Raw genomic sequence first — 22673 nt, forward strand, 5'->3', positions numbered from 1 at the left:
GTATATATATATATATATATATATATATATATATATATATATATATATATATATATATCCCAAACAGAATAAACTGATATCTTTGCAGGAATGAGACATTAATGGACTGATAGAAGTTTCCTGAAAAGTGTTTCATTCACAGAATATGAAAAGCATCTGTGTTGGATGTGCTTAAAACCCAAGAGGGCAAAAACACATGTGGATGTTGTTGTTGTTTCTTGGTTGTTTTTTAGAGAAATGCTCTGCTTCAAGGATGATGGTTGGAACTGTTGTCAGGTATGTTGAATGGACTAGGAGTGGTGGTCAGAGTTGGAAGGGAAAATTGCAAGTATTTCAAAATTCTTTTCCCATTATAGAAGGTGTGAAGACAGGAGGATTGGGTCAGTGCCTGATAATAAACATGCAATTAAAAAGAAAAATAAACAACATCCGGGAAGAAGAAACAAATAATTGAAACAGGGCATGCATAGTTCCAAGAAGGATTGGAAAGAAACTATTTTCACTTATTCTTTTGATTTTTTGAGGAGAAGAATCCCTAGACATTTGTTAAGAGCCAATTAAATATACAACTGTCACTATTTTGGATCAGAAGTCCAATGTAAACAATGGGTGGAGGTAAAAGCTGTCTATGGGCTATTTCTAACAGCATGCAGACTACATAATGCAAAGAGCAAGTATGGACTTGAGAAGTGGACAGACTTGGATTCTAATACCAGCTCTTCATCTAGCTGGCTCAGTAACCTAAAGGGTTGACTTGTCTTCCCCATGGTCAAAACACCCATCACATATTGTTGTATGAATTAAATAAGAAATGTCTCAAAAACACTCCATGGAGGGTCTGACACACACATTCCATGACTGTCACAGTTACCTAAGGAGGACTTCTCCCCCAAAGCTCCCATCACTAATAGGACTGATACTCCATTATGTAATATTCAACATATCTCCACTGGAAGATGACTCATGTAGTCTCAAGAGTTTTCAACAAAATTTGGAAGGAAGGTTAAAGGGGCCATTGCTAAAATATCTAATAGTCAAGCAAATGGGAACTCAGATACCCTATAGGAGAATACTCCTATTCTCCCTCCACATAGACAGTTCTAGAAATCCTAAATCCCTCTCAGACCTCAACTTTTCTTCTAGATTTTCAAAGCAACCCTGTGCTTGAGCAACCTAGAGGTCCTGATATGATTTCTAAGAACCTCACACAGTCTCTTTCTAGCCCATTCATTTTGTGAACAGTGTTTCTGATATGGCCAGACATTGTCATTGCTCATGTATGGGCTACAGTCTGATGTGGTTTTTACTGTTGCAATCATGCCCCTCATGGTTTGATCCTTCAGAGACCATTCATGTTCTTTGAGGCAGCCCTTTAAGAGCCTCCCTTAGGGTTATTCTTGGTCAATAGGTTTTGCATGTTTGGTTATGGAGGATACACTCACACACTTAATTATTCTAACTAGACAATTTCTAAAGAAGGACTCTCAGTCTCACCCTGATGCTGTATTAGAATAATAAGGTCAGAGAATAAATTAATAAAGTAGATAAAGTCAAACAAAAAAATTATGGCTAGGAAGTAATGGAACCATTTTATGGACAAATGGAGGTCAGAGAGAGATCATGTAAATCTCTATGATCTATAATTCATTGCAAGAACTAGCTTTTTCATTAACTGCTCATAAAAATTTCCTCTTAATACTACATTTCTTTCCCTCAAAATAAACTTATTTACACTCTTCTAAACCTTGGTCTGCTTTTTCTTATCTACCCTGGAAAAAATCAGTCACATATTTAATCACAAACATTTGGAAAGTATTACTTCTTTTTGTACTTGTTCTTTCAAGTTCATAATGACGACTCAGTTCCAAGCTAATCAAAATTGGTATATAGAGTGGTTCTTGTTTGCCAGGCTCTGAGTATGTAGTGATGAATATAATAGAGATGATCTTTGTTCTCATAAAACATGCAGTCTACCAACAAAGTGCATCAGTTCTCACTTATCATAATAATGCTGTGTAACAAACCACACCAAAATTTACTGACTTAAAACTGGCTTAAGACATTGTTCTGTATATCTTATTAGCCTCTGAGTGGCTGAGGACATGATTCTTTTCACATGCACACCCCTCTAAGGAGCCAACTCAGGTATATTTTCATGAAAGTCACAGTGTCCATGTAAGGAAGTGGAAATGCACACATGCTTTTAAAATCTTTTATTTTTGTCCCATTGTCCAAAGCAAGTTTCACAGCAAAGACTGAAGCCAGCAAAGGAGGGGAATATGGAGTGACAGATGAAGATGATGAACATAGAAAGGACATTAACTGGGGATACAGATGCAATCAATTTGCTACTGGGAACGTGTAATCTCTTACGTAATATATGCAGCATAGCTTGTTTATTTTCACTGTTCTCATCCAAACAGAATACTTTGGGTTGACAAAATATCATTGTAAGCATAGAAATCCAGCCACATTATTGCAGATATTTCAATACATATTAGACAATTATATTTGGAAACCGAGTTAACATCATTGTACCTCCTCAGTAAACTATTAGATGGCAATGCTAATTTGATGAAGATAACTTACAGGACATTCTTGTCAAGCATGTCCATTCAATGGCCACAGAGTTGTTACTTGGAAGTAGAATGTAGATAAACTGAAGAGAAATATTATAGTGATGGTGTTTTCTAAGTTGCATTTTCTTTAAGTTGCAGCTTAGAAAGTACTTGGGCATTCCGTAACATCATGTCTAATTATAATCTCACATCAATTTGCGGCTGTAAAATGTTCAAAATAAGACTGTGATTATACAGTCATTAATTCTGGCCCACTGTTTGCCCTGATCATATGGGACACTTATGACTTAAGTATAGTAATAATGAATGCTGACTGGACTCTCTGTTCTCGTCAAAAGATAGACTGGAAGAACTCATTGTTACAGATCTGGCTATGCATAGTTGTAAAAATTTGATATACACAGTAGTTACTTTGCCTAATTTAATAACTGAGTATATTTGTTTCTTAGCCCTGCTGCAAAGACGCACAACAACCTCAGGGCTCTTAACAACAGAAACTTGTTCCATAGTTTTAGAAGCTGATGTCTGAGATCAAGGTATTAGCAATTGGTTCCTCCTGAGAGCTGAAAGAGTTTGCTACCAGGTTTCTGGTGTCTTGCAATCTTTGGTATTCCTTGACTTTTAGAAGCAATATTCAAACCTTGTCAATCATCTTCTTGTAACATTTTCCCTTTCTCTGTATCCAAACCTCACCTTTTAGTAAGGACACCAATCTTATTGGATTGTTCACCAAGCAAATGATCTCATCTTAATAGATTATATCTGCAATGACCCAATTTCTAAATAAGAATGCATTCTAAATTTCTGGGAGTTAGGATTTCAACATAGGAATTTCATGCAGGTCAAAATTCAACCTATAGGAGCTGGGGATGTGGCTCAAGCGGTAGCGCGCTCGCCTGGTATGCATGCGGCCATGGTTCGATCCTCAGCACCACATACAAACAAAGATGTTGTGTCCGCCGAAAACTAAAGGATAAATATTGAAAAATTCTCTCTCTCTCTCTCTCTCTCTCTCTCTCTCTCTCTCTTAAAAAAATTCAACCTATAATACACACATCAAAATTTCAAACTAAAATTGGAGGCTTAATATTATTTCAGAAAAATTTCTCATGACACTAGAGGCTAATTCTCATTAAGAGACATACATATAATCAAATGACAATTGCTCAAGCCATAGTTGCTGATCCTAAGTCATTACTGGGTGATCCTCTATACAAAACTTCACCATAAAGTGTATCCCAGATAGAAAGATGTTCCATAGGTAACACTCCTGAGCTGCATTGGTGTTACAAGCCTCAACCAAGTTTCTTTCTGTGTTTTAGAAAGGGCCTCTTAGACTCTTTCTTTGAAGCTTCTTCACCACGATTATTTGTCTTTTGCTCTTTCCCTTGACCTCCCGATTTTGGTCCTCTTGGAATATGAAATTCTTAGATAAAAATGACACTAGAGGCCCAGCAATAAGAAGGAGAATGAAAAATAATGGTATGCCTTCTCTAGATGAGAATATTGATATTCTGAAAGATTGTCCAGGATACAATCTACTGGGGTAGAACTTAGAAATATAGACTGAGGAGTGGATTTCTGCACAGAATTAGATTGGGACAAGGAATAGAAATCCACCTTAAGGTCATTCATTTGTGGTATCCTGGTTCTTCTTACTCCCTGACTTCTGCTGTTCTAAAGAAGTTTCTGTAGTTTAATGGAAGAAAAAAAAATCAAGCCTTGAGTTCACATGAGGACTTGGAAGGAGATATATATTTTTTTCTTTTATAATGGCATAACTAACAGAGGGTGGTCAGGGCTGGCCTGTCTCAGACTAAACAGAAATTGTGCAGCATTGGTTGGCAGACGAGTGACATGTTTTGTATATATGAGAATAGGAGGAAAAGTTCCTTTTGGAAAGAAATTTGTGATTGGTGGGTAGGAATGGATGTGTAACATATTTCTTCTTGATTGAGAAAGTAACAGCTAATAAATAATGGTTAGCATCCAAGATCTTTAAGAAAACATAACTCTAAACTTTAGAATCCCTTTAGACATCTATATCCCTGTAACATATGATCTAAATAGCTTCATTTCAACTACAATTTTTTGCAGATCCTTTGTTTGCTTTTGTTTTAAATCTCTCTCTCTCTCTCTCTCTCTCTATATATATATATATATATGTATATATATATATATATATATATATATATCCTTTACATATATATCTTTTACATCTTTTATACCTCTGTTAGATTCATGGAGTTAATAAGGCTCAGAAAATTTACACAACTTTCTGTAATGAAAAGAAGAAAGCTTACTTCTTTCAATCATAAATACAAGTTCTTTCCCTGAGAGATCTCTTCTGGTTGAGGATATGATTTGGTAAGATTCTTTGGAGTGGTTACTGAGTCTCCAGGACATGAATATGGGTAGAATCCTATACAGACTGTGGATGAATATTTTCAAGTTAAGGATGCTGGAGGAAGAGAATGTAAGATCAAAAAGCATGAAGAAAGACTCAGCTTCACCTCTTTCTAAGTATTCCCCTCCCTCATCTGTTTTAAAACCTTTAAGCTTTTGAAACGCTTGAGGTCAATTTATTTTGTTTGGTATTAAAGATATTGGGCTTGGCCTTTCAAATGATAATTTAAAAGGTAAGGTATGTCTTGTGCAAAAATTGTAACCAAGATTTTATAATTCATTGACTAATGAGAGAACAAGATGTTATAGACTAGTCAAAGGAAAATTCACAGAACATTTATATGAATTATAAAACATCCGGGATTATTAAAATGATTTAATGAACACTGTCTATGTAAAACTGGCTTCTTTCAGTAGGAAGGGGGAATAATTATACCTCCACTCATCAAAATGCGTTTGTGCTTTAATGGACAGGAACTATTGGTATTCTATCATTTTTATACCACTTACAGAGTTGTAAAGTAACTCAAAATACAGGAAGGGCACAGATAATCCAGAAGAGCAGACTAGATAGGATGTCCAGGGATCATTTTGCCCATTTCAAAGTATTTCACCATTTATTTCCAAAAAGCTCAGATTGGTTTGAGCTGCACTAAAATCACATATTTGACACAGGGATGCTGAGTCAGAGAGAAACCCCAGGAAGTAAGCAGCTGAGAATCAGCACATGTCTCAGGGAGGGCTCTGTGCTTTTGCAAGAGGTCAGGATTGGGGTTCAGGCCAAATTCAACTCAACTGACATATGGTTTGCATTTTATGGTTCTTAGATAAGTAGGAAATTGGGATGGAAACCCCAATCTTTCTCCCTCCAAATCTGCTGCAATTTTCACATCACTATACTATATCAAAACATTATAAATAAGAGCATTCTTTGTAGTGAGGTTAAATGATTGCTGAATCATACCAAAGTGAATATTTTTTGGTTAGAAAGCAATGCAAGCTGAAAAGCTATGATGGTTTTTATGCATCCATATGAGTAGATAAATGTGAGTTCAGTTCTGTCTGTCCCACAAAAAGATATGCTCAAATTCTAACCCCCAGGACCTGTGAATGTGACCTCATTTCCAAATATAATCAAGTTTAAATGAGGTCAGATTGAATTAGGATGGTCCCTCATCCAGCAAAGAGTAACTGAAGTCCTTATTAAAAAAAAAAATAAGGAGGAAGTTTGGACACCGAGAGGCAGAGATGGACATAGAGACTCACAGAGGGCAGAAGGTCATACGAAGACAGAGACAGAAATTGCATTGATGCCACTCCAAACTAAGAATTCAAAAGATTACCAGTGGCCATTCCTCACTGTGTGAGTGCAAGGAAGATTGCTACTCTAGAACCTCCAGACAAAGGATGACACACCAACACCTGGGCTTCAGAGGTCTACTTTCCAGAATCTCAAAGAAATTCTTGCTATTTTAGGTTATCCTCTTGTGGCATTTTGTTGCAAAAGCACTGAGAAATCCATACAGAAAACAAAACAAAACGACACAACAAGACAACATCTTTTTCTCTTTTTTCCCCCAAAAGTGATTTATAGAAGCTTATAATGATACCTATAATACCTATAGGACAAACCAATTTAAAGTAAGTGGTAAGAGTGACAAACAAGACAACAAAACCAAACCTATAACAATATGGCTCTATATACCAATAGGATATTATTATTTTTCTTTTTTTTAATCATATGAGAAACCCAAACTAGAAACTATAGTAGGAGATTCTCTGACTACCATAATAACAGAGAGTTACATGAGTGTTCAGAAAAATTGAGACTATACCACTAAGTTCATTTTCTGTGTCTATAAAAGAATACTGGAGACTGGGTACTTCATGCAGAAAAGAAGCTTTTTGGCTGGCAGTTCTAGAGGATGATAAGTCCCAGAGCCTGACACTGACATGCACTCAGCTTTTGGTGATTAGAACCTAAATATAGGCTTATTTTAAAACATCTTGCAAAATTTTTATGTTCATGATTTTGAGGCACAGCTTATGCCATTGACTTTTGGGCTGATTGTCAGCAGAAATTTATTTATGTTACTCAGTGTTCATGTTCCCATTGGGAGCACCATAAGGGAGGTGCCATATTGATTCAGCTTACCTTTGAATTTCCCAAGACCTAGAATAGTTCCTAATTTTAAAAGTATTTCACCATTAATCATTGAACTAATAATAAGAAGAAAGTAAACAACTAATAATAGAAAGAATGTAAATAAGCTTTCAGTTAGTGGTTGGCAAAGTAGGATAATTATATTGTGGCATGTTTAATTCACCAGTATGATTGGTTTATGGCTTCTATTATTTGGCTAGTAGTAAGTAAATAGGATCAGGTTCTTTTATTGAAGAAACCTCTTTTCTAATTTCTATGTTAACCTTAGTATAGTTTTATATAACTTTTACTTTCATTGGTGCTACATTTATGTGATATCTGCAGCTATAAATCTGTAGTAAATCTATATTTTAATTGTGAAATAACTTTAGAGTGCAGAAAAGTTACAAAGGTATTACATAGGTCCCATATACCTGTGACTCAGTTTCCTCTAAGGTTAACATCTTACACAACCATGATATGCTTGTTTAAACTGGAGATTTAACTGACAATGATATACTATTAAAGAAACTATAGACTATTTGGGTTTTACAAATTTCATCAATACCTTTCTTCTGTTTCAAGATTCAATCCAGGATGTAGCATTGCATTAAATAATATTTTAAAATTCACTATGGTATATATAATGTAGGTGGCATTATACACCATATCTCTTGAAGTTATTGAGAGTTGTGTTGTGTACCTGTCTGGGATGCTGGGCTGCAGTTGGGCTCCACACTGGTGAAACTGTCTGACCAGATAACCACTCAGATCCCTTGCAGATCTGAATACTCTTGGTTCATTGCTTCTTATTTTACTCAGTGGTGTGATGCCTGCATATGGTAGATTTCTAATGACCTGTTTGAAAATTGGGGAACATAAGAATAGGAGATGTTCAATCAGACTTTGTCTATCTTAGCCTATAGGAATCTGGAAACAAGATTTCTAGTTTCTCTAGGGAAAAAAAGGGTCTGGATATAAATCATGCCTGACAGCTCTGAAGCTGAGCAGCACCTGCTTTTTTAGAGGGACATATACTCCTTGGCTGTCACTGAAATCCCACTTCCCAAGTATCTTAAATTCATTTTACATTTGACCCTTGAACAATGTGGAAGTTAGGTCTATTAACTACTAGTAGGCTGCTGTTTACTGGAAACCTTATGTATAACCCAAACAGAGGAGTTGTGTATGTGTGTGTGTACACACACACACACACACACACACACATATATGTATGTATGTTTGTTATATCTATTATATACAGTAAAAAATACTTGAAAAATTGTGAGATCAGTTTTTACTTTTAATCGGCAATTTACTGAAGAGATGAATTTCTCACTCAAGGATGAGCATTGCATACCATTTTAAGTGGATACGGATTATTCTTGAGCTCTTGCAGAAGCAGTAAGAGGTGGCTAGGAAATTATTATAGTAGTACAGTACATACCACAGTTAGTTTATGTGACATGTTATAATACTGCATCATTAGGTTTGTTTACCTTTCTCTTGACTAGAAATGACACCATTGTAGTCTGTGTTTGCGTGCATAAATTTTGATAAATTTTAATTTTGTAAGGGATTTGTGTACATGTAATGGCGCTAAATAATGAATTGTGCTGTTATCTACCTATATTTTTGCATATTTATGACCTATCTTTTTAATAGCTCTCTTATATTTCTAGTCTGTACAATTCTTCTGTGAATTTTTTTCAAATGGTCAGAATCTCCATAAAGAAATCTGTCTATATAGATCCACATAGTTCAAACCCATGTTGTTCAAGGGTAAAGTGTGGTATTTAACTGATAGGCTTTCTATAGCTTAATATAGCCTCTGACTCCATGTCTCCATTAAGGCTCTGAGTTCTTCACAAAAATCACAACAAAGACACTTTTCCGTTTGTTACACGCAGAAAAGGCATTGTTGACAGTTTTAATACAGAATCTGATCTCAGAATGGAAAGTTGAGGAGATATAATCCTCTCCTGAAGGTCACTTGAGTGTGGTTCATTGTCCCCCCTGCAAAGACTGTTCGTAACTGATAGATGCTTTATGTGTATTTGCTGATTTAAGCTCAGTATTTGTAGCATCCACACAGCCTCCCCACAGATTTTTATACCTGTGTTTTCCACTCTATTATTTATTCCCTCACCACTTAAAATTCACAATATCTGTGTAACTAATTAATTAACATGTTTCCCCACCCCCCCGAAGACCAATGATAAAGATATGATTTGCCTATTTTTTTTGAAAGCTATAGTTTGGAAAACTTCAGAAGTTTGAATCAATTTCTTGGACAAATTACATGAAAACTGGGTTCCAAGAACACATGCTCCTGGAGAAGTTTTATTTCTTCCAGATCACCTGGAACTCAAACAAAGTGAAGCTAGCAATTTTATCCGCATTTCAACAAAACCTGATTGCTATGTTTAGCCATAAACCAGAACAATGAAGTATACAAAACTCTTTTATGACCTATTTATTCACTAGTTCAAGCCATCTGTTTGATATTATGTGTATTTTGAGAATATAATAAAGGCCAAACAAAACTGAGGAAATTAATTCACCTTAAGAAAATAATCTTGCCTTATTGTTACAGAATAATATTCAGCTATGGGTAAATTATGTTTCTTGTCCATAGTGGGCATACCTTCTCTGCGATCCACTGTCCTGTCAAGTATACCTCAACTAATATTGCCTGAAGAAGCCCTGAGCTATGAGCACTTTAAGTATTAGAAGCTTTTTGGCTTTTCAAATACATACAGAGAGAGTGAGAAAGAAAATGAGGGGGTGGAATTGGCTTGTTCCAGCATAAGTAAAAAGATCATTGATCGGAGCCAACATGTGGAAAGCAAAGCTATTATGTTTTGATTTAATGAAGGTACTCATTATTCTCCAGGGACTTTCTCTGCTGTTGTTGGAAACAAGAGGTTCACTGCCATCATAACTAATTATCATATCCAGCACAGGCTAAATCCCTTCCTTAAACAGTTGTTCAGACCACCTGGAAGTCCAGGAGTAAATCCTGTCTCTGGTTTTATATCTAGAAGAAGGCTCAGATCTAATTCTGGGACTCAATAAAATCAGAGTACAGTTCTCTTGGTCACTTGGATCCTGGATTCACAGACAGAACGATGAATCCAGGCTCATGTCCTGCCACTTTGCTGGTGTGGAAGTGTCTACTATGATGGATTTCCTTTCCAGCATGTCTCACTTTTGCTTGATTGGATTCTGGATACTAATTCTAGGTTCCTCACTGGATTTTGCACAAAATTCTTTCATCATATCATATGGATGTCTTGAAATTAATCTTAATTCTGCCTTGTATTACTTTCTCTTTTGTTTTCCCACGTGAAATTAACATTGATTTTTGCTTGGGCAAAAATTCTTAGCATATGATCTTCTGAGTTTGAGAAAATTTCTCATTTTGTTTGACTCCTGATTATAGTTTTCAACTCTTTCTTGTTTAATATGCTGGATGCCAAATATGCCCAAGAATTCAATTTATAGGTTCTGACCTTATAGTTGGGCACCATCCATTAGCTACCAACATGGAGAAATCTATTGATAGAGTTGATGGTGTGGAACCATGGGAAGATCCCAAACCAGGGTTTTTAAAGTATAATAAGCAATGTTCATCAGAGTAAAGCACTATAAAACATGATAAGGTGACAGTGGTTGAATTGGATATCAAAAAAGTCTGTCAGATGAACTCAGACAACAGAAGAAGGAAAGAACAGTGAGGTGGGGGCCGTGAGAAAAGGTGGGAATGGTGCCTTTGTTGAACTTTGCTTGGGCCTTTTTATTCTTGCTCCTCTAAATGTACTCCTCTATGCTTTTCCTCAATGTCTAGATGTCAAGAATTATTTTTGAAATAATTCTTTAATTGAAAAATTGTCCTTATGCTCCTTCAGAATTCATCTCAAGTATTCTCTCAAGTATTTCTTTGCTCAAAAAATCCCATTCTTTATGTTGCCTTCTCATTACAATCATCTTCTCTCCCTCCTTCCCTTTGATAGGCAAAGGTATACATCAACCTGCAGCCTAATTAATTAATCTTTGTACTCACACATTATTCCATTAGTAATGCTCCAAGTCCCAAGGCAGCAAAACATCAGATGCTGGTAGAACCAGTTTATGTTAAAAAGAACATAAAGGAGGAGAGGGAGGAGGGGGAGAGGAGAGAATCATCATTATTAATCAAGGGAGTAGAGATTAAAGGGTGTCTAAGAGAACAACAGATCAATGAAGAAAGTACAGAAACCTGTCTTAGTTGTGCCTAACTATAATCCCAGCGACTTGGGAGGCCAAGGCAAGTTTGAGGCAAGCCCGAACAACATGGTGAGACTCTGTCTCAAAATAAAATAAAATAAAATGTAGCTTGGTAATAGAATGCCTCTGGGTTTAATTCATTCCTAGAACAACAACAAAAAAAAAAAAGGAAGGAAAGAAAAAAAGAAAAGAAAGTAATGTGGTTTAACAAAAAGTGGAATGAGTCAGCCAAGGTAAAAAAGTAAAGTCTAGGGTAGCACAAATGTTAAAATATGAAAAATAAATAAAATCTAAACATCAAGCAGTCAGGCATGAAGTTCTATTATTACTCACACTTCATGTTGGCTCTTACAGGTACAAATTCTGATTATTTCAACACCAGCTTGGTGGACTCCCACCTTGTTGGTGGTAGGAACATATAAGCCAGGCTTCCTTCAGATAGAAACGTAATAATTTGGTATGCATACCTGGGCCATGTGCTAATAGCTGATACAGACTTGCTTTGAGAACATTTTGAGTTCAGAAAGTGATTTTTAGAGATTGGAGGACTTGGCTTCTAATGTTTATCTTAAGCATTGGAAGGATAACAGAGCAAGAGTTGAGATTAATTGAGATGGTAGGAGATTCCACCATTCCTTCCTATAGGATGTCACTCATCCTGAATAACCGTAATGTCCATTTGTACCTAACACAATGCAATCATTTGGATTGTTATTAGTGTCCTCAAAAACAATCTGTTTCAGTGAGGTCCCATTTCTATTCATGTGGTTTTATTAGGCAATCTCTTCCACTACTCTAGCTTCAGTTACCACGTTAGACTGCTCCCAGTTTTCAGATAGCCTACTCTATTTCTTGAACTACACTCTTCCTGTCAGACAACATAACCTTTGCACTTATAGGAATTTAAAATTTATAATGTTCCAGAAATATATATCTTTTCACATAAATATTTTCTTCCTTTGCCATTGATTATTTGTAATAACCACTCTGGTTGCTCAGATGGAAACTTGCACTCCTTATTCATTTGTTGATTCAAATGAGTTATTGTTTGGTATTATGGGCTAGATATAAGGTGTCCCCCAAAAGCTCATGTGTGCAAGAAAGTTTGGAGGTAAAATAATTGGGTTATGAGAGCCTTAACCTAATTGGTACATTACTCTGCTGATAGGGATTAACTGGGTGCTAACTGCAGGTAAGATGTGGCTGGAGGAGGTGAGTCATGGGGAGTGTGCCTTTGGGGTATATATTTTGTCTCTGGTGAGCACAGCTCTCTCTCCCTGGTTGCTCCCTCCTGAGCTGCTTTCCTCAGCCATGCCCTTCTACATGGTATTCTGCCTCACTGTAGGCCCACAGCAATGGAGTTGGCCATCTCTTGACTGAGACCTCTGAAGCGGTGAGTGCCAAATAAACGTTTCCTCCTCCACATTGTTCTTTTTAGGTCTTTTGGTCACAGCAGCAAAACAAACAAACAAACAAACAAAAAACAAAAACAAATGCTGGCTTAAACAATTTGTTGCATTGAGTTTAAACCAGATATAACAAGACAAAAAAATGGATCTTGTGCTTCTTCCACAATGCTTACAACCCAATAGAGGCTACAGTGAGATGGATGGAGAATGGTAACGCAGTAGAGATGTAATCCAATAGGAAAAGTACAATGATATAGCATCAGGTACAGGATGTAAAAGAGGGTGCCAAGCAGAGGGAATAACTTATGTGAAAGTTTGAGGCAAAAAAAAATCTCTACAGTTTTGAGGAACTAAATATAATTCATTATCTGGATTATATGCTCTGAGGGGCATTGGGAAAGGCAAAATATAAGTCTGGAGAAGAAAGCAAAGGGTAAGTAATTTCTTCACAAGAAGAAAAGGGAATGTTCTCAAAGTGCTAAACTTGAGGTCCTCATGTAATTCCCATTCTCAGATGATAAGACTGTGGTATGAATGGCTTGGATTCCTTGGTTAAGGGGGTACAAGTAGTGATTCCAAAGTGTGCACTTGGTCCATGGCTATGTGCTGCCTCTTACATGTCTGTTGTCTGTTTCCGTATCCATTCTTTTTTGATGGTATTATGAGGTAGACATTTGTTTACATGCTATTAAAACCCTTTTATATTGGTAGAAGAATTCTAGAAAATAGATTCTTCTACCAATATAAAAGGGTTTTTATATTGGTAGATAGATTATGATAGAGCATTTAAAAGACATGTGAATAGAAAAGTTCACTGAGGATTGAGTATGAATGGAGAAGACCAAGGATGAATCAGTGCAATGTAAAGAGCCTGCAAAGGAGCCATGACCATAGTGGAGGAAAATTAATAAAATGTGGTATCTTGGGAGCAACTTCCCAAGAAAGAGGCAGTAACCAATGCATCAAGTGCTCCAACTAGGTCAAGAATAATGAGGAGATTTAACACTTTGATTTAGAAACATGGGTGTGTTAGCATGTTATTGCTTTGATAAAAGTACCTGAAAAGATCAACTTTGATGAGGAAAAGTTTATTGTTACTCAGATGATTAAATCAATGATTTGTGGCTCCATTGCTTTGGGCTAGGGCTAGTGTTGTGGTTTAGATCTAGGGTGTCTCCCAAAAGCTCATGTGTAAGACAGTGCAAAATGTTTAAAGGTGAGAGGATTGGTTTATAAAAGCCTTAACATAATCGATGTAATAGAGATTACTTGGTGGTAACTGTAGGCAAGCAGGGTGTGGTTGGAGGAGGTGGGTCTCTGAGGCATGCCTTTGGGGAGAGTCTCTCCCCCACACCTTCTCTCTGCTGCTTTTTGAAGTGTCTTGACCTGCTTTCCTCTACCACACTCTTCTCCTGTGATGTTCTGCTTCATCTCAGGCCCAGAGCAATAAAGCCAGCCATCTATGGACTGAGACCTCTGAAACCATGAGCCTCTGAATAAACTTTCTCTATTCTTAAATTGTTCTTGTCAAATCTTCTGATAACAGCAACAAAATAGCCTACCAAAACACTGAGGAAGAACATCATAGTAGCAGGGCCTTGTGGAGGAAGGCTTTTCAGCTAATGCAGCTGGGAAACACAGAGAGGAGCCAGGGACAGGATATAGTCCAAGGGTGTGCCCCCAATGACCTGTTTTCTCAAATTAGTTTCCAACTTAAGAAACTAACTCCTCCCATGACCTGGCTCTGCTAAAATCTTATAAAACTCAGGCCCTTTAGTGCTGAATAAAGCATCGCTGGTCCATGAGGCCTGTCTCCATCTTCATTTTCTTTTTGTATTCTCTTTCCTGTGTTTTCAGTTTCATTCGTCTCCATTCCCTTGGCTGGGCTGGGGTGGGAGGGTGGTATTATGTGACAGACACAGGTAAAAATTTCGATCCCAAAAGTCAGAACAGGAGAATAGAAAAGTGAAAAGCCCATGCAGGATTGGAATCCAGCAAAACAAACTGTAAATCCTGCTGCTCCGCATTCAGCATCCAGGTCACATTGAGGTAGCACATGGGCTCCCAAAGGCTTGGCCAACCCCACCCCTGTGGCCTTGCTGGTTTCAGCCTGCATGGCTACTGTCTTGGGCTGGCTCTGCTCACTGCTGGCAGTTTCCCTCTGTCAGGCATTCCACACTCCTGGCATCTCTAACCTCCTTGGCTCTCTATTGAAGCTTTGGCCTCACTCCCACTGCTCCATGCTTTTCACTACTAGGGGCTGCTTGAAGGGACTGCAACCTCAAAACACACTGTCTGGCCTCACAGGCATTTCTTTGAAATTTGGTGAAAGCCTCCATGATGCATGACTCTTGCCTCCTGCATGTCTGAAAAACCTGCATCACAAGGGCAACACCAAGGTCTGCCACCAGCATAACTTATAGCTGAGCTTATCTGAACTGTGGCTGTGGTGTTCTCTGAGTGCCTTACAAGTAGCATGGGGAAATGAATCCTAAAGTGGTTCCCAAGGTGAGCCTGAGAATCCAACCATTCTTCCCTAGAAAGTCTTTGGAATAAATATGCATTTTTACATCTCTCAGCTTGTGATGGCAGAGGCCTCACTCATTTCTGATGTGCTCTTGAAGTGTCCTTCTCAATGTAATGGTGTAGAGCACAAGGCTTTTGATTAGCACTATCAGCCACACTCTCCTTGACTTCACTTTTGCTTATTCTTCTTTTGCGTCAAACAGCAAGTTTTCAAATTTGTCTGTTCTGTCCCCTTCTGCTTTTGATTTTCACTATAAATGTAACTAACAGCATCTGTTCATACCCATGCCACTGCCTGAATGATTGCTATCTTGATATCCTCTCTGGAAAGTAAATTAATCCATCACTTTTAAGTCAAGTTTCCCATAAGGTATCCCACAGGGTATTAGAGCATGGACAGAGGGATCTAAATTCTTTGTCACACTGTAACAGGTATGGTCTCTTACCCAGTTCTCAAGAGAGTCCTCATTTGCGTCTGAAGCTTAGTAAGCAAGGCATTTATTATATACGTTTCCAGTAGAATTTTGCTCATCTGAACATCCACCAGAATCATCTGTTAAGCTCTGTAAGGGTGCAATTATGCAAACTTGGCACATCTGTCTTAGATGTACGAGTCCCTTTGCTTGCTTCGTTCCAGCTACATGTTGCTATGCTTTTTGGGCATAGGGGAAATTCCCTCATTATTATGGTTTGGATTTGAAATGCTCCTTAAAGGGCTTGTACTAAAGGTGTGCTTACCAGCCTGTGGCTTATTGGAGAGAGGGTGTAACCTTTAGGAGGTGGGGCCTAGTGAAAGGCAGTAAGGTCACTAGAGGTGGTGCCTTAACAGGGATATTGGGACACTGGCTCCTGCCCTGTCTACCTCTTTTAGCTGTTATGGGGAGTCACTTCAGAAAACACTCTAAGTCCGAATTCAAATCAAAGAGAGCTTTATTTACCTGGCCAGGGACTGTCATCCACCTGTACAGACTGAAGCCCTGTTGGAGAACAGCAATTTCCTAGGCTGTGTCCTGGGAACTTAAAGACAAAAACCACAACGCAGGGGCTTTCCTTAGCATCATACAAGCAAGCCAATCACAAAGTTAAAGCAATAGTAGGTGGGACCCGTGAGCCCTAAACAGGACTGGAATTTTCCAGTTAGCAAGCAAGCAAGTACAGAAGTTAGAAAAAAGCAATCAGCTTTCAACTCAGTTAAGCACATCTGGGGTCCGAGCAGGTGTTAGACAGCCACATCCTGAGTTTGAGCAGGTGGCTAGCAGGGGCGAGAATCTACTTCAAAGTCTTGGGTCACCAAGACCACCATATCCTAGGTTGAGTACATTTTGTGGGGTACAAAGTACAGAAAACAATATATTATAAGAAAACAGCTTTCATTTCAGTTCCTCAGAAACAGCTCTTGTAACAGTTATTTTTTTCAAATAAAACCCTGACTTTATTGAACCTAGAAATAGATGGATATTCAAATTCTTTTTGGCTTAATGGTTATTACCTTTATATGCTATCTGATCCACAGTAGACCTTACTAATTGCTCCTACAATGATGCTTATCCTTGTTTTGATTTGGTTTCAATTTCAATTCTGTATTCATAAACAAATGCATTTAAATATACACAGAAGCACGTGATTGAGTGCATGGTAATGCATTGCTTAAGCTGGAAATAAGCAATCACTCTACAGCAATTTCCAAGGACAAATACAACTGAATTTTATGCAAAAATTCAGGTTTTACTCTTATTACATTGGTGGGAACTGATGTCACTAACTTACAGGCAAACAAATACTTCTAGCTGAACAAAAATACATAATTTATCATTTTTATTAGGTAGGACTTGCTTTTTACATTTCAATGAAAATGCCGTGTAACTCTTTCTTGGGGGTGCCGGGTGGGGGAATGACCAGGTACCAATGAAACCATCTTTGGAGTGAGTATTTAATAAGCACATTCTATTTAAATAAATCCTCCAGTAAAGGAGAATTTGCTGCCTTTACTGTGTAAATAGTTATGTCAAATTTATATGTGCAGCTCTCCAACATTCCCTTATTGGAAACATCCATATTTCTGTATCTCAGTTCCCCAAAAGACTTTAAATGTCTCAAAATTCTGTATCTCCTTTGGCTTGCTTCTCTCTTGGTTCCACCCAGGCTTTATTAATGGTTCGCTTCATATCATCATCTTCATAAATTTTCTTAAGACCGATACAGTTCTCATCTTATGTAGAAAGAAAGCAGAAAACACACGGTGGGAGTACTTGACTAGGTTGAAAGAGAATGCAAAGAGAAAGAAAAGCCTTCATACAACACCAAAACAGATCCTAGCGAGGGATTAATGAATGTTCTAAAGAAAATTTATGAAGATGGAGATGATGATATGAAGTGAACCATTAACAGTTTCTTTTTATATATAGAAGGCAGCAAAATGGAGTCTTAGGCCTGTCTATAACAGTTCTTGGTTTATAATTATCTCACTGAAATCTTATATATATAATCTATATATTTTACTAATCTGTAAGCTATAACTTACACTCTTATTGATTGTATTGATTAGTTTACACCACAGCATAGGTTCCTGTACACCACAATCTGAGCAGCTCTGCTTCACCTATATACTCCACACCATGGTCCATGGTCTTTATCCTTACCCTAGGTTGAAAGCAATGGGGCCTAGTGACTGTGGACCGAAACCTCTGAAACCATGAGCTCACATAAACCTTTTCTCCTTTAAGCTTGTTTTTCTCAGATATTTTGTCACAGTGATGTAACACTAACAAACACACTTATCCCTTATACATCTAATGGACACTGTAAATCTCCTTGCTTCTGCATTTTTCACAGGATTGAAGTTCTAGACATAAACATGTGTGTTTCCTAAGCAGATGTCTGAATAGGAAAGAGATTACTTTCCAAATCTTTAAGAATGGTTTTGCTGGTGCCTTTTTGCCTTTAATTTCAGGGAAAAAAAACTATGGTTGTCACTTATACTGGGAATGAGAAGAAAATCATCCCTCAGCAAGAATACTATACCCACAGAGTCAAGCTCAATCCAAGGACTACAAACTCCATTCTTCTCTGAACTTTCATTTTAGGTTTGTTGTTGTAGGGCAATATATAGAGAGACAGGTACTAGCCAACATGAGAAGTCTCTCAATTGCCTGTGAGAGGTTTTGACACATTGGAATAGTGCTGTGGTCTGACATGGTTGGTCCCCAAAGGCTCATGTGCTGACGACTTAATCTTCAGGGTGGAATGTGAGAGGTGGTACTTTTGAGAGTGAGCGTAGAAGAAGATCCTAAAGTCACTGGGCATGTGCTGTCAGAGTGGATAAAGGTCGTTATCATGGGACCCTCACTTTGTTCTTGTGAGAACAAGTCATTGTAAGAGCAATCCTGACCCCTGGACAACTTCCTGCCTTCTGTTTGGAGATATGTTCTATCCATGTGTTCCCACCTTTTATTAGGCTCTCACCACAGCCTAAACTTTCAACCTCCAGAATGGTGAGCAAAATAATTTATAAAAAAAAGGTTAGCCTGCCTCAAGAACACAGACTGACATAGAAAATTGGTACTAAAGAGTGGGTTTATGACTCTAATTAAAAATATGGAAGCAGCTTTAGTACAGGGTACAGGGCAGGAGTTGAAGAATTTTGGAAGACTAGGTTAGAAAATGTCTAGAACGTTATAAGGTGAATATGATGAATGACTCTGGTAAGGGCTCAGAAGAGAAGGAAACTAGGGAACTATTCTTAGATGGAAATGAGGACTTTAATGGAAATTAGACTACAGGTCACCCTGGTTGCACAACTGCAAGGAACTAAAAAATGCATTGTGTTCATGTCCCAAGATTTTTGGAAGGCCAAACTTGAGAATAATGGACTAATTTATCTGGTGGAGGAGATTTCAAAACAATAAAGAATTCAGGCTGTGAGTATTACTAACTGCTTTTAGTCAGATTTACAGTGAAACTTGATAGCAAAAGGAAACAATAGGATGATTTGGAAAATCTGAAGTCTGGACAGGGAAAGACCAACAAAGAATTATAAGGGTATAGCCAAGAAACCACTCACTAAGGAGATTAGCATGGAGAGAAGGGAGCCAGTTGTTTTGCAAAAGGACAATAAGAAAAAGGCCGAGAGGGTGTTTCAGAAATCTTTGAGGCTTCTCCTGCTATCACAAACCCACAGGCCCAGAAGTGTGAATTGGTCACAGGGACTGAACCTGGGTGTTTTCCACAAGCTCACTGCTAAGTGCTGCCTGAAGTTTCCATCTTTCCAAAAAAGAAAAAAAAAAGTGCTCTGAGGATACTACTGGAACAGGAATTTAGAAGCTGCATTTTCTAAAAGCAGTGACTGTGCATGCTCAATGGGTAACTAAAAGCAGAGTAAAGCTTGACACCTCTGCCTTCATTTTGTGTCTATCTCCTTTATTACCTTAAAGTTTGGATCAGGTCCCTGCTCAACTCTGCATGTAGGCATGCTAAGCTTTTAAGGAGTATTCATTTAAAACTAGTAATACAAGATTTTTAGCTCTAAGTTTACTTAGCCAGTATCCTCCCCTTGAAGGCTGAGGCAAGATTTGCAGGATCCTGTTTCAGATTCCTGGAGTGGCAGCTACAAATCTCCAGTCATTGTCCCTTTCAGGGTCACAGATCTGATAGACCAGCATCCTGAGCAGGCAACAATTGGACTAAGACTTTTTAATTATGCATTCCTCTCACCTACTGTTTCAAGTCTCCTCTATTTAAACCTAAAATTCCTGTCTAGCACTTTAAAGACAGGTCTGAGAAGCTGGATCTCACTTTGCCTTTTGAACAGAGCCATATTGATTGAAATTTGCTTATCTGCTTTTCAATATTATCTTTTCTGTTTTGTTTTTTTTTTTTTTTTTTTTTTTTTTTAGGAGCAAGTGGTGGACCTAGTTAGTTGAACCCTTGAAATCAGACCGCTGGCCTAGCACCTAGCACATCAATAGTACCAAAACCGAAGCTCAGGCCAGGCCATAAGTGGCTTGTGCCAGTGGTATATTTGGGAACACCTGTAAGGAGCTGGTTTTGCAGACATGTAGAATCCAAGAGTTATGCTTCCACTAAGGTTTCAGAAAAAAGCGTGAGAGGCTAGACAGAAATTTTGCCAGAGGGTTGAAACCCCTGTAGAGAGACTCCAGTGGTTTGGTGCCCAGTGGAATCGTAGGAGGATAACCGTAGCAAGGAATTCCCAAAAGTACAGCCACCAACAATATGAAATTCACACCCAGGAAAGCCACTGACTTCATGTGCAGCCCAAGAGAAGAGTTATGTGAATGGTGACCCGAAAGACATAAGGGCAGAGCTTCTTGAGACCCTGGGGCCCATCTGTTGCCATAGTGCACACAGGATGCTAGACTTGGAACTTCAGATTTTAATATCTGCCTTGCTGGATCTTGGTCTTGCTTTGGGCAAATTATCTCTTTTCATTTGCCTATGCCTTCCTCTTGGAATAGTAATGTTTACCCTGAGCCTGTCCCACCATTGTCAATTGGAAGCATGTAACCTGATTTTTTATTTCAAAGGGGCTCACAGCTGAAAGTGTTTGCCTTGAGTCTCTGATGAGACTTTATACTTTTGAGTGACGCTGGAATGGACTTTGGCATGGCAGGGATAGAATAAATGCGTTTTATATTGTGAGACACACATAACTTTGGAGGCCATGGGCAGAATGCCATTGTTTGGATGTGGTTTGTCTCCCCAGGGTTTATTTGTGGAAGGCTTGGTCCTCGGGGTTGCTACAACAAGGACGAAAAGCTGCTCCTAATAAATCAGCCTCTTTACTTGTGTCTGTAGATGTCAGATTGTTAGGTAGTAGGTAGGTCGGAGCAATGGGTCATGGGGTTTAAGAGCAAATCAGTCTATCAAAAGCCCTACCTCAGTGACACCACAGTGTCTGACAAGATACTTGCCTGATCTCAGCCCTACAAACTATCCCTCTTACAACAGGAGGAAGACAGCTAAATTCAGAGGAGGAGAAGTAAATGTTTGTTCAGAAGGGCCTAATTGCTAAGACCCTACACAAACAACAAGTTCTGAGATTCCCAGACCTAGGAAAACAGATTAAGGCCAGAGCCCACCATCCATAAACTCCATAAAACTGGTTCCAATTAGGACCTGTCAGCCAGGTGAAGATGACCAGGAGTTGACCTTACACTGCTAACCAACATAGTCCATGAATCCAGAGCTAAGAGAGGTGCTCTTTGGTAGGAACTTCTAATAATCTCCCTTCTACCCTAGTAAAAACTGGGACACAAAGAAGTGAGTCATTGCTTTCCTCTCCACTCTCCTCTCAGAGGAGCCCTCCCTCCCTCTTGAGAGTGCCTTCTAACCTTGCTATATTTTTACTACATTTCATGTCGTGCTTGAAATCTTCTCAGGTGAGAACACAGAGGTGAGAAACACAAGGCACCCAGACAGTTGTAACAACTAAAAGCAGACAGAAAACTTGGCATGTCTGCCTTCATTTGGTGTCTGTCTCCCTTTTACCTTAATCCCTGGGTCAGATTCCTGTTCAAGTTTGCATGTAGTCACGTTAATCATTTAGTGTATTAAGTCCCAACATTTCAGTTTTGAAAACACAATAAATATCCAACTATTGCTTCAAAGTCACCATAATTGGTATATTTATTTCTTAATGTAGGTTTTTATAAGTGTTTCACATATGGACAATGGGAGAAAATGAGTTTAGGAGGCATCCATTGAAAGCTTGTAATTTTCCCCCTTCAAGGCCAAAGATGCCAAGGTAGGAGTAGCTAAGGTATTTTCAAGATATTCAAGGGTATAATAATTGACAGATTTTCAACGGCCAGCTTTTCAAACATTTTGTTCCAGAACCTACAGTGTTATCTGGAATTCTCTAGCCATTGATGAAAATCTTTCGGGAAGAAAGAATCCTTGCAAATAGACTCATGATTGAGGCTCCTCCCAACAAATAGAATAAGTCATTTCACGGGAATTAAATTGTCTCCACAATCAATTAGACTTCTCTGAAGATATATTTCAGAACCAGAAATGAGTTAAAGATCAACCAGACCACAGTTTGACCAACTTTGCTGAATTATGCATTCCTCTTCACCTGTGTCCAATTCACTTTAATCCAACAGCTATATCAGTGCCCTGAAGACAGGTCCAAGGACACTGGATCCTCCTTGTCTTCCCAATATAACTATATTGAATATATTCTGCCTTGTATCATTACTCTTTCCATTTGGTTTTTTTGGTTTTTTTTTGGGGGGGGGGTGGGAGGGATACGTGTACTGGACTGGTTTGTTGGGACTCTGCAGTGTCAGATTTGCCCCTGGTCTGGGCATCTGGTGAGATAGT

The sequence above is a fragment of the Ictidomys tridecemlineatus genome, chromosome 7 (genome assembly GCF_052094955.1).
Source record: "Ictidomys tridecemlineatus isolate mIctTri1 chromosome 7, mIctTri1.hap1, whole genome shotgun sequence".
NCBI classification, from domain to species: Eukaryota; Metazoa; Chordata; class Mammalia; order Rodentia; family Sciuridae; genus Ictidomys; species Ictidomys tridecemlineatus.